Source organism: Octopus bimaculoides, chromosome 15 (assembly GCF_046866305.1).
Source record: "Octopus bimaculoides isolate indiv1 chromosome 15, ASM4686630v1, whole genome shotgun sequence".
Classification (NCBI taxonomy): domain Eukaryota; kingdom Metazoa; phylum Mollusca; class Cephalopoda; order Octopoda; family Octopodidae; genus Octopus; species Octopus bimaculoides.
In genome coordinates, this window is record NC_142942.1 from 21,607,720 (window position 1) to 21,620,219 (window position 12,500).

General features: G+C 39.1%; 1 protein-coding gene across 2 annotated transcripts in view; it reads left to right on the forward strand.

The window, feature by feature from the left end:
• The window catches only part of LOC106876654 (START domain-containing protein 10-like), a 57,222-nt gene that overhangs the window by 11,307 nt on the left and 33,415 nt on the right, over positions 1-12,500 (forward strand). Inside the window, exon 1 of one of the 2 annotated variants that reach the window (XM_089363518.1) lies at positions 10,257-10,438. The exons of the other annotated variant lie outside the window; for it this stretch is intronic. The gene's annotated coding sequence lies outside the window, so the exon portion shown is untranslated. Of the gene's footprint in view, positions 1-10,256; positions 10,439-12,500 lie in introns of those variants that run through there. 2 annotated transcript variants of the gene reach the window in all.

A 12,500-nucleotide genomic window follows, 5' to 3' on the forward strand; every position in this document is an offset into this window, starting at 1 on the left:
GTTGTATTTATTTAACTATTATATTTAGCTAAAGTTTTTATATGGCTATAAAAGAGGTGGTTGGTAAGTGAAGGATAATTCGATTGTATACATCAATATATATATATATAGATATATATAGATAGATAGCTATAGATGTATATGGGGGAGAGAGAAAGGGAGAGAGTGTAATAGAGAGAGAGAGAGGTTGTCATATACACATAGTGAGATTTACTCACTTATACACGCACAAACACACATGCACATACTTTCAAATTTTCTTAGGAGGCTTAAGCCGATTACATCAACCTCAGTATGCAACTGGTACTTATTTTATCGACCCCGTAAGGATGAAAGGCAAAGTCGACCTTGGTTGAATTTGAACTCAGAACATAAAAACGGATGAAATGCTGCCGAGCGTTCTGTCTTGTGCTCCAACAATCTTGCCAACTTGTCGCCTTAGGTTATAACATAACATTCGTTTCAAATTCTGGCACAAGGCTAGCAATTTCAGAGGAGGGGGAAAATGGAGGGGACAATTTCAGAGGAGGGGGCAAGTCGATTACATCTCCTCCCCACTCCCAGTGCCTCAACTGGTTCTTATTTTACTGACCCCAAAAGGATGAAAGGCAAAGTCTATCTCAGAGGAATTTGAACTTGGAACATAGCGGCAGACAAAATGCCTTTAAGTGTTTCGTCTGGCATGCTAACAATTTTGCCAAATAGCATTAACAAATATTCTATGTAGCGATGTGCTCCAGCTTGGCCACAGTCTGATGACTGATAAAGTAAAAGATAAAAGATATATATATATGAGCACAGCGTGGCTGGGTGGTAAGAAGCTTGCTTCCCGACTATATTGGTTCCAGGTTCAGTCCCACTGCGTGGCACCTTAGGCAAGTGTCTTCTACTATAGCCTCGGGCCAACCAAAGCCTTGTGAGTGGATTTGGTAGACGGAAACTGAAAGAAGCCCGTCGTATATATATATATATGTGTGTGTATATATATATATATATGTACGTATATGTTTGTGTGTGTGTGTGTGTGTGTTTGTTCCCCCACCATCGCTTGACAACCGATGTTCGTGTGTGTGTATGAGTGAGCATGTGTGTTTGTGTGTGTGTGTGATAGTATATGTGCATGTATGTTCACGAAGTGTGTATGCATGGATGTGTGTATGTGTGTGATATATAGTTTAGTGGTATTATCTGTGTATATGTGGATGTGTGTGTGAGTGTACGAGTGTGTGAGTGTTTGTGTGATAACAAAAGCCTATAAAATTGGGAAATAGAAAATGGATAGCAAAATCAATATAAGAGAAATAGTGAAAACATTATTGATTGTTTAAAGAGAGGGAGAGAGAGAGAGATAGATAGATAGAGAGTGTGGGTGAGAGAGTGTGTGTATGTGGAGAGAGAGAGGGAGGTGCAGAAGGAGGAGATAAAGTGAGGGTGGGGAGGGGGAGAGAGACAACAGAGAGGAGGGTGAAAGAGAAGGCAAAAAAGAGAGGGAGAGAGAGGAACAGTGGAAAGAGGAAGAGAGAGAGAGAGAGAGAGGGTACTAGAGAGGGAGATAAAGAGAGAGGGGAACATAGAGAGTAGGAAAATATAGAAAGAAGAGAGATAGATAGACCGAGAGAGAGAGAGAGAAACAGACAGACAGACAGAGAGGAAAGAGAGAGATGGGGAGAAGGAAAGATAGAGACAGACAGACAGAGTGAGAAAGAGGGAGGGGGAGAAGGAAAGAGAGAGAGAGAGAGAGAGAGAGAGAGAGAGAGAGAGAAGATTGGAGCGTCTTAGTTTTGTTATTTACATAAAGGAGTTGAAACAAAATTCAGCCAAGATGTTATCTCTGTCCTGATAATGGTGGAGCAGGGTGGTTGGAGGGGGTGTTGGAAGGGTCGATTGAGGGACTGATAGCATACTAACAGCACAGTGGAATAATGACTGCTAGAGATAAGTGGGGCCGGAGTAGCGGAAGGAGAGCGCTTGCCTAGGGTCACCTTCTGTATGAAACACAAATAGTTAATAAGTTAATAAACTTGGCAGAACTGTGAGAGTGTTGGACGAAACTCTGTGTGTGTGTGTGTGTGTGTGCTGATGCATTTCTCAGTGGTTACAGTGTTGGGCACACACTCATGATGTCGTGAGTTCGATTCCCAGGCCGTGCTGTGTGTTGCGTTCTTGAGCAAGACATTTTATTTCATGTTGCTCCAGTTCACTCAGCTGTAAAAATGAGTTGCAAGCTGTATCGACCCCTTTGCCCTTCCGTTGGATAACATCGGTGGTGTGGAGAGGGGAAGCTGGTACGCATGGGCGACTGCTGGTCTTCCATAAAACAACCTAACCTGGACTTGTGCCTCAGAGGGGAACTTTCTAGGTGCAATCCTGTGGTCACATGACTGAAGCAGGAGCCTTTAGCCTTATATGTATATATACACACATATATATATACATATATTTACTCACACATGTATTGTCTTGTAAGTGAATGAAAATACGGCTGGGAAAAGCCCGTCTGAAGCCATCCACCTCAACAGCTTGTTCTCTGTCATCTTCCACTGCTGATAAGATTTATTGAACCAGGAAATCATAGGAACCTGTATCGTACTTCAGTGTTCCGTTATCAGATGCAGTTTGAAATATTAATAAGTCCTTCTGAATCAGTTAAAAACATTCTTTTTGTACTCGCCGAGGAAGCAACGGTAAAGTTTAACGCTCGGTGGGTTTGGGGCTCAGGGTGTGTGTATATGTGTATGTGTATGTGTGTGTTGATTTTTAGTTTTCAGTTGCCTTATGTCAGTAAAATAACTACCCACTATCATTGTTTAACGTCCGCTTTCCATGATAAATATATATATATGTATGTATGTGTGTGTGTGTGTATATATATATACATATATATGTATGTATGTGTGTGTGTGTGTGTATATATATATATATATATATATATATATATATATATATATATATATAAGTGCGTGGTCTGATCAATAAGTATCCGGACTGTTGCTATAGTAACAAAGCTAAAGCATGCAGAGTAAAGCTGCTTGGCAAAGATTGACCTTGAACTCTGCTGTGCATGTGCACTAAGTTTTAATGGTCTAGCTTACTTCTGCTGTTTACAGCAGTGCTTGGAAGGAAGGTGTGTAGCATGTGATCATTGCATTGACCATGACAAAGAAAGTTGAGCAGAGAATCTGCATCAAATTTTGTTAAAAAATTTGGCGATATCTGCTCAGAGGCCTATGCAAAGTTTTCAGAAAGTTTTCACTGTTCTCGACACAATCAAGAAGATCTTGTGCAACAGAAAACCCGAATGTTGTTTTGGTCAGCTCAAAGCAGTTTTGGCACAAACTTAGCAGACACGCGTCTCATATCCAAATCTTCAGTGATAATGGACTCAAGTTAACCATAAATAATCTGAACATAACTAGCTTTATATATATATTTCTAATTTTTGTAGTCAGTGAATGTGTTTCACTAGAAATATATATGTTTACGAGAGCTTGACAGGCATCTTCAGCCAGCTGGTCATGCTACATCAGACTGATGACAAGCAAAAACTCAGAAACATGTCCCTGAATGCAGGCTAGGCTGGGTGGAGGTGCTTGTCTCCCCCTCGTAAGCATAAGGACACAGGAAATATGTCAAGACCGACAGGAAGCAGTGTAGCTTCCTAGGGCTAAATAGCAGTAATATGATTCCCTTATTGGGACTGTCACGTTAAGTTGACAGTATGCAACTACTTTATCGTAACACTGCTGCTTAAGTCTCTCTGTGAGATTTAGAAATGTATTATTTCTAAATTATAAATATATATATGTATATATGCATATATCTATGTATGTATATCTGTGTAATATATGTTCTGCTCTAACCAAATTTGCAATCACATGTTTGATAAATCTATTTTAAGCATCACTGTGAAAACATAGCCCATTGTTAAAGTAAAAAAACACTAAACAGCCAGAGGTCAAAGGTCAAGTGAACTAATCGATAAGCTTCAGCTTTTGTTAAAACCAGCTTCAGGATTCGATTATTCTAAGTTGGTCACTGAGAGAATAATGGAATACGACATTATGAATAATGTAAGCATGACCAGGAGTGACCCAATCTTTACAAGGGGAATAACCCTTTCTTCAAAATATTTGGTGGGATTAGAAAGTTGACTTTGGAATTAAAGAATTATAATGTAAAAGACAAATAGAAATCACACATTCAATTTGTTTTTTCTTTACTTCATGAAAGATTCTTTGAAGTTTCTAGTTGGTGCTGATCATGTATAGTAGTATCTCATTCTTTCTGGACGTGGATATATATATACATATATATATATATATATATATATATATATATATATATATATATATATATATATATATATGTGTGTATATATATATATTCTCTTTTATTCTTTTACCTGTTTCAGTCATTTGACTGCGGCCATACTGGAGCACTACCTTAAGTCGAACAAATCAACCCCAGGACTTATTCTTTGTAAGCCTAGTACTTATCCTATTGGTTTCTTCTGCTGAACCGCTAAGTTACGGGGACATAAACACACCATCATCGGTTGTCAAGCAGTGGTAGGGGGGGGGGATAAACACAAACATGCACACACACACACACACACACACACACACACACATACGACGGGCTTCTTTCAGTTTCCGTCTACCAAATCCACTCACAAGGCTTTGGTCAGCTCAAGGCTATAGCAGAAGACACTTGCCCAAGATGTCATGCAGTGGGACTGAACCCGGAACCATGTGGTTGAGAGGCAAGCTACTTACCACACAGCCACTCCTGTGCCTATATATATATATATACATATGTCATCATCATCATCGTTTAATATCTGCTTTCCACGCTATCGTGGACTGGACAATTTGACAGGAGCTGATGCATCAGAGAATTGCACCAGGTTCCAGTGTCTGCTTTGGCACCGTTTCTATAACTGGATGGCCTTATATGTGTGTATGTGTGTGTGTGTGTATGTGTATGTAGATATGTGTATCTGTTAATGGCAAGTACATAAAATCCATATTTCAAATTCATGTAGGTTATTAGAGCATGTATGCACGTATGTATGTATGTATGTATGTATGTGTGTGCATGTGTGCGTGTCTCTGTGTCTCTGTCTATGAATATCTTATACATGCAAACACACACACACACACACACACACACACACACACAAACATATATGCTTGGATAATTTTCATAAAATCATTTTATAGATTCTATTTTATACATTTGAATCTCATACAAAACACGATTAACCCCTTCGTAGCCTCCTCCTCAACCACATCTTTTCTTCTTTTCTTTTGTCCTTCCTGCTTCTTCAATTTGTACCATCTATAACAGATACGCCCATGCTGGAGCAGCATCATATGACTTCTTCTTATGCCATCTCTGCTATATATTCTCAGGCCCATGGTGTGGTTGATGTTAGGAAGGAAGGGCATCCAGCCATAGAAACCATGCCAAATCAGACTGGAACTTGGTGCAGCACCCCGGCTCACCAGTTTTCAGTCAAAGCATCCGACCCATGCCAGCATGTACAAGGGGTGTTAAATGATGATGATGATGATGATGATGATGATATATTGTGGAGGCTTAGTGTTTAAGATTTTTCACTCATGATTGTAAGACTGTGGTTTCAATACCTGGACTAGGCAACTTACATAGAATAAGTCATGGGGTCTATTTCTTTGACTAAAGGTGGTGCTCCAGCATGACCACTGTCAAATGACTGGAACAAGTATAAAATGTAAAAGTGTAAAAGAGTATGTATATAAATATATATGTGTGTGTGTGTGTTACCTGTTCGGCCATGTTCAGATGGTGCCTTTTACGTGCCACTGGTATGGGAGCCAGTCAGGGGGCACTGGCCACAGCTGCAATTTTGGTTGGATGCTAAACAATGATGATATATATATATACACACATATATATACAATAGCTCTGTCTTGATTTGAAGTAATGCTGCATATACATACATATATATATATATATATATATATATATCCCCTACAAGTTATCTCAACACATTTTCTGTTTAATTTGGAGCCAATACTGATAGTTACAGTATTTTGCATATGAATACATCGACATAAACAATGCAATCGAAGAGAGAAAAACAGGGAAAAATAGTACATCCAAATTTTAGGCATTATTACTCAGTCTTCAGCATCACATCACATCCCTTTAACTAGCCACAAATACATTGCTTAAAAAGCCACTAAGTTTAGTGATGTAACGCTATGGGAAAGACCAATTTACATATCAAGTACATTCCTGGCAGCTAACTACATACATATCGGTTTGCTGGTAGGGACACTGTTTCATTTTTCACACATTATATACTAACAAGTAGGACACAATATTGACTGATAAACCTTTAATATACTTAAATAGTACGTTATGGTTACAAAATAAAGCACGGTTTTCCTACAAGCAATTAATATATATACATATATATATATACATATATATATATATATATATATATATATATATATATATATATATATATATATATATATATATATATATATACATACATATATATGTATATATATATACAGATATATATATATGTATGTACATATATATATATATATATGTATGTATATATATATATATATATATACACATGCACATATTTGCTTTGAGTTGACTCTCATGCCTTTTGTTTGGTTGGTTTAACCATTGTTTAGCAATGTTTACCTCCCCCCCCATTCCTTCCTTCCTCCCTCCCCCCCTTTCACACACCTCAGTAGATCTGTGAGTGTTGATTAATTAAAGACATTGTGTCGTGTTAACCACATTACGTGAGTATCAATGCTTACTTTAATATACAAACTGGCAGTCAAGTATGAACCGCATCGACGCTGGCACCGACGCCACCGCCGCCGGCATCGACGTCACCACCACCACCACCACCACCACCATCTGGAAATGGATTTCAAAGGACCTGCGTTTCCTCCTCCTCCCCGTCCTCCCTCCTCTTCCTCCTTTTTCCTCCTCCCCTCTACACTAAATCGTATCTGAATATCGGGTAATAACGAGACAAATAAAAATAAATCTCACTCTCTCTCAGAAATTGATCTTGCTTCATTTGTTATCCACCTCCCCCACCACACCCCCGTACCACATACACACACACACACACATACACACACACATACACACACACACATACACTCACAACTCCCACCTCCAAACACTTCCATTTTATCTACTCAAGTTTGCCACACAGCAATGATAATAATAATAATAATAATAATAATAATAATAATAATAATGATAATGATAATAGTAGTGAAACAGTCAGAAACTGTATTATTCAATGAGATCAATAAAATGTGTGTGTGTGTGTTAGTATTTAAGCATTGTTATCAATCATGAACATGTGTGTGTATGCGAATGTGTGTGTGTGTGGGTTGTGAGCGTGTGCACATGTGTTTGTCTTCCTGTGTGGGTGAATGTGTGTGTGTTTTTGAGTGTGTATATGTGTTTGTGTGTGTGTGTGTGTGTTTGTATTAGTGTGTGTTTCTGGTATGTATATGAATGTGTGTGTTTGTGATATGTATGTCTGTATGTGAGAGTGTGTATGTGTGTGTACATGTGTTTGTGTGTGTGTGTGTGTTAATATTTAAATGTTGTTATCAGTTATGAGCATGTGTGTATGTGTTTGTGTGTATCAGTATGTGTTTGTGTATGTGTTTGTGTGTCTGTGTTTGTGTATGTGTGTGTGTGTGTCTGTGTTTGTGTATGTGCGTGTTTAAGAACTGGCACGAGACAACAGAATACCAGGAAACTCTATGCTAAGCCAGGCTAGGCAAATATAAATAATTCCGTTTTGCCAAACCATCTTTTAATTGATCCCAACGGTTCTTCTTTCCCTCTTAGAAACGGTACCGAGTGTTTGGCTGAGAGTCAAGAATTTATCGATTGAGATAGATCTCTTCTGGTAAAAACTTAGCAATGGATCTGCTCTCCCCTGAACCATCCTCACAGCTCTCTAACAATTGAGTTAATGACCATTGTAGATCCTGTCATAATTAAATAGAAAATCTTTCAAAATCTGGATGGTTTGGTGTTTTTGTTTGTTTTCAAAATACATTGAGTATCTGACCTTTATGTTTTCACTATCTACCTACCTACCAACTCATCTATCAACCGACCTATTTAGCTAGCTATCTATTTTTCTGCTTATCTTTCTGTTTATCAACGCATGTATCTACTTATTCCTGATATCTCTCTCTCTGTGTCTATCTATCTATCCATCTATCTATCTATCTATCTATCTATCCATCTATCTATCCATCTATCTATCCAACTATCCATCTATCTATCTATCTATCTATCTATCTATCTCTCTATCCATCTATCACACTCTCAGAGTGGTTGGTGTTAGGAAGGGCATCCAGCTGTGGAAACTCTGCCAAATCAGATTGGAGCCTGGTGTAGCCATCTGGTTCACCAGTCCTCAGTCAAATCGTCCAACCCATGCTAGCATGGAAAGCGGACGTTAAACGATGATGATGATGATGTTGATATATATATATATATATATATATATATAGTTATATACAGGTGCAGGAGTGGCTGTGTGGTAAGTAGCTTGCTTACCAACCACACGGTTCAGTCCCACTGCATGGCACTTTAGGCAAGTGTCTTCTACAATAGCCTCGGGCCGACCAATGCCTTGTGAGTGGATCTGGTAGGCGGAAACTGAAAGAAGCCCGTCTTATGTGTGCGTGTGTGTGTGTGTCTTTGTTTGTCCCCCCCCCCCCCCCACCACTGCTTGACAACCAATGTTGGAGTGTTTACGTCCCCAAAACTTAGCAGTTCGGCAAAAGTGACCGATAGAATAAGTACTAAGCTTACAAAGAATAAGTCCTGGGGTTGATGTGTTTGACTAAAAGGCGATGCTCCAGCATGGCCGCAGTCAAATGACTGAAACAAATAAAAGAACAAAAGAATATGCATGTGTGTATATATGTGTGTGTGTGTATATATATATATATATATATATATATATATATATATATATATAGATATGTATGTATATAAATATGTATGCATATATGTACATATGAATATATGTATGTTTATATATATATGTATGCATGTATGCATGTAAGTTTGAATGTATCTAAGAAAGTATGTATGTATGCATGCATGTATAATTGATGGTGGTGGTGGTGGGGGGGGGGGGGGTGATGCTGGCGGCAGTGGTGGTGGTGGTGGTGGTGGTGGTGGTGGGTGGGCATGATGAAGAAGAAGAAAAGAAAGAGAGAGAGGCATATTGTTTGCATGTCTTAAACATTGTGGCATGTGACGTCATTGTGACTCATGACATAAACTTGTTGTTGGTGTTGTTGTTATAATCATTGTTATTGTAGTTGTTGTTGCTGTTGTTGTTGTTGTAAATGCTGTTGTTGTTGTTGTTGCACTGTGATGTCATTGTGACTCATTTAAACTTGTTGTTGTTGTTATAACTGTCTTCGTTATTGCTGTTGTTACAAATATCAATGTTGTTGTTGTTGTTGTTGTTGTTTTTGTAAATGGTGTTGTTTTCTAGTCCTTGTGCTCAGCCCTGATTAAGAAAACCAGTGATCAAATGTATCCCAGCCATGACCATTCCAACTTTGTTTATCCAAACTTCTAGAACTGCAGCTTCATTCTTCAGAAACTCCTTTTTATTTTCTTAACGCAGTGGAAGTGTAATTTGAGAAGGATCTGGCTGCTATTTCTAGTAGATCCAGCAGCCACAGAGAGGCTCCCTAAATGGCATGTTGTTGTAATTGTTATTGTTGTTGTCATTGGCTACTACCACTGCTGTTGCTGCTGCTGCTGCTGCTGCTGATGATGATGATGATGATGATGATGATGCTGATGGTGATAGTGGTGGTAGTGATGATGGTGGTGGTGGTGGTGATGATGATGATGGTGATGGTGAGGAGGCGAGGTAGAGGAGGAGGAGGATTACTGCAATCTGTAAGTACAGGAAAGAATCCTTTGAAATGAATGTTCAGGATTTTTCATTGTTGAAGGAGGAAAAAAAAACCCCATTTAATTTGGTAGCTGTGCTGTTGTTACTAGGCAACAGCAATCCCCTTTTCTTCCCCCCTTTATTCCTTTCAAACACTCCGTCTTTCAATGGTCTGTTTCCCCTCATATGGTCGCATTCACTGATCACAATAACAGCAACAATCAGTCCAGCTGCACTTAATGCATAGCAACAGTTATACTTGCAGTGTGCAGCAGAATCTGGAGGCATTTCTGTGTCTACATCTGGTGGTTTGGCTGTGTTGAGATCTGGCCACTTCTCATGACACTGAAAGTGCCTATATCTTGCTACATCTGGTGATAATGTTAACGTCTACATCTGTTACATCTGGTGTCATGGTTGTGCGTAGATTTGACTACTTCTAATGACACTGTAAGTACCTATATCTTGTTTTATCTGGTGTCAATTTAATGTCTACATCTGGTGGTTTGGTTGTATGTGGATATGACTACATCTTGCGGCACTGTAAGTGCCTACATCTGTTACATCTGGTGCCAAATTTAATGTCTACATCTGTCACATCTGGTGTTGTGGTTGTATGTAGATCTGGCCACATCTGGTAATGCTGTATGTACCTACATGTTATTACATCTGGTGTCAAAGATGAGGTCTTCATCTGGTCGAATCTAATACTGAGGATACATGTAGATCTGACCACATCCTGTGGCACTCTAAGTGCCTACATCTGTTACATCTGGTGCCAGATTTAATGTCTACATCTGTCACATCTGGTGTCGTGGTTGTATGTAGATCTGGCCATGAAGATGAAATAATCATCATACATACATACATAAGTGTATATGTGTGTGAGGCCTTTGTATCTGCTTTTATCTCCATCCCAGATCACTTGACAACTGGTGTTGGTTTGTTAACATCCCTATAACATAGCATTTTGGTAGAGGAGAAACCAAACAGAATAAGTACCAAATTCAAAAACCCAAACAAATACTGCTGGGATCAATTTGTTTAATTACAAAAAAAAAAAAAACTTTTTTTAAGTTTGTGCCCCAGCATGGCCAGATTCCAATAACTGAAACATTTAAAAGATATAAAATAAAAGATAACACATTTGGTGTCACTGCCAATGTCTAATGTCCATTTATATCTGGTGGCACCTTTGTTGTCCATGTCCAATTACATCTGGTGCCTCTGTTAATGTCTAACATCTGTTGACATCTGGTACCATTGTCAAATGATCATTTCAATTTCTTGCTTATTTTGGCTAAAAACAATTCTCAATCCAGAGATTTTCTTTGTCCTTAAAACTCCTGATTCCTCTTTGCAGAGATTTCTTGTCTTTACCATTCCTTTATCTCTTTGCAGTCTGTGACACTATGTCTTGTACCCGTTTTTAGCCACTTCTTCATCTCACAGATCATTGACATCCTCCTCCTCCTCCTCCTCCTCCTCCTCTCATCATCATCATCATCATCATCATCATCATCATCATCATCATCACCATCACCACCACCACCTCAGAGCTCCAGGCTCTTGGGTATAACTGTTTACTGGGCTCTTTGAATGTGTGTTTTAGTAGAGTTAACATGTAGAGTGTGAGCCCCTCAGAGCTCTGGGCCCTCGGGCAGTGCTCAATTGACTGACGGCTCAGTCTGCCCATGACTGACAGAAAGGTGGCTTCAGACGATGCAACACAATGGCTTCTGCTTAGAATTCTTGACTTCTTTTGTTGCAACCTGACAAATAAAAGAAATAAGTTATCAAAATATAGCAAAACTTTTGACCCAACATAATAACTTTTATGATGGAGACTAGATGAACTACATCACCTGATGCATCACCTGTGTCACGCATAGATACCTGTCTCTAAGTCACACACCTGTCTTCATCACCATTATCATCATCATCATTATCATCATTTAATGTCCATTTGCCATCCTAGCATCAGCTGAATGCTTTGAGAAGATCTGGTGAGGTGCAGGACTGCATTGAGCTCCAATGTCAGCTTCAGCACAGTTTCTATGATTGGACGCCCTTCCTAATGCCAACCACTTTACAGAGGGTTCTAAGTGTTTTTCATGTGGCACCAGCAGCAGTGGGGTCACGAAGTATCTTGCAGGACAAGGCCTTTCAACTAATGGGATGGGGGTGGGTATTGAGGGGCAAAAACAAAGTGTCAAGTATCAGAAGAGAAAACTATGTCTTTATGTGACTTGGACATGCACAGAATCAAGTACATGTACATGCCTGTAAACAAGTGTGTGCATGTGTGTGCATGCGTGCGCATGTGTGCGTGCGTGTGTGTGTGTTAAAGAAAGATAGTGTCTGTTTAAACAACACTTGCTGGGGTGTGTGTTCATGCCTACACACGTCTGTAATAATCTACACACACATTTAAAAGTACATGTATTGAGTGTGTCAGGCATGTATAATATGTAGATCTATGCATGCTTGTGTGTGTGTGTGTGTGTGTGTG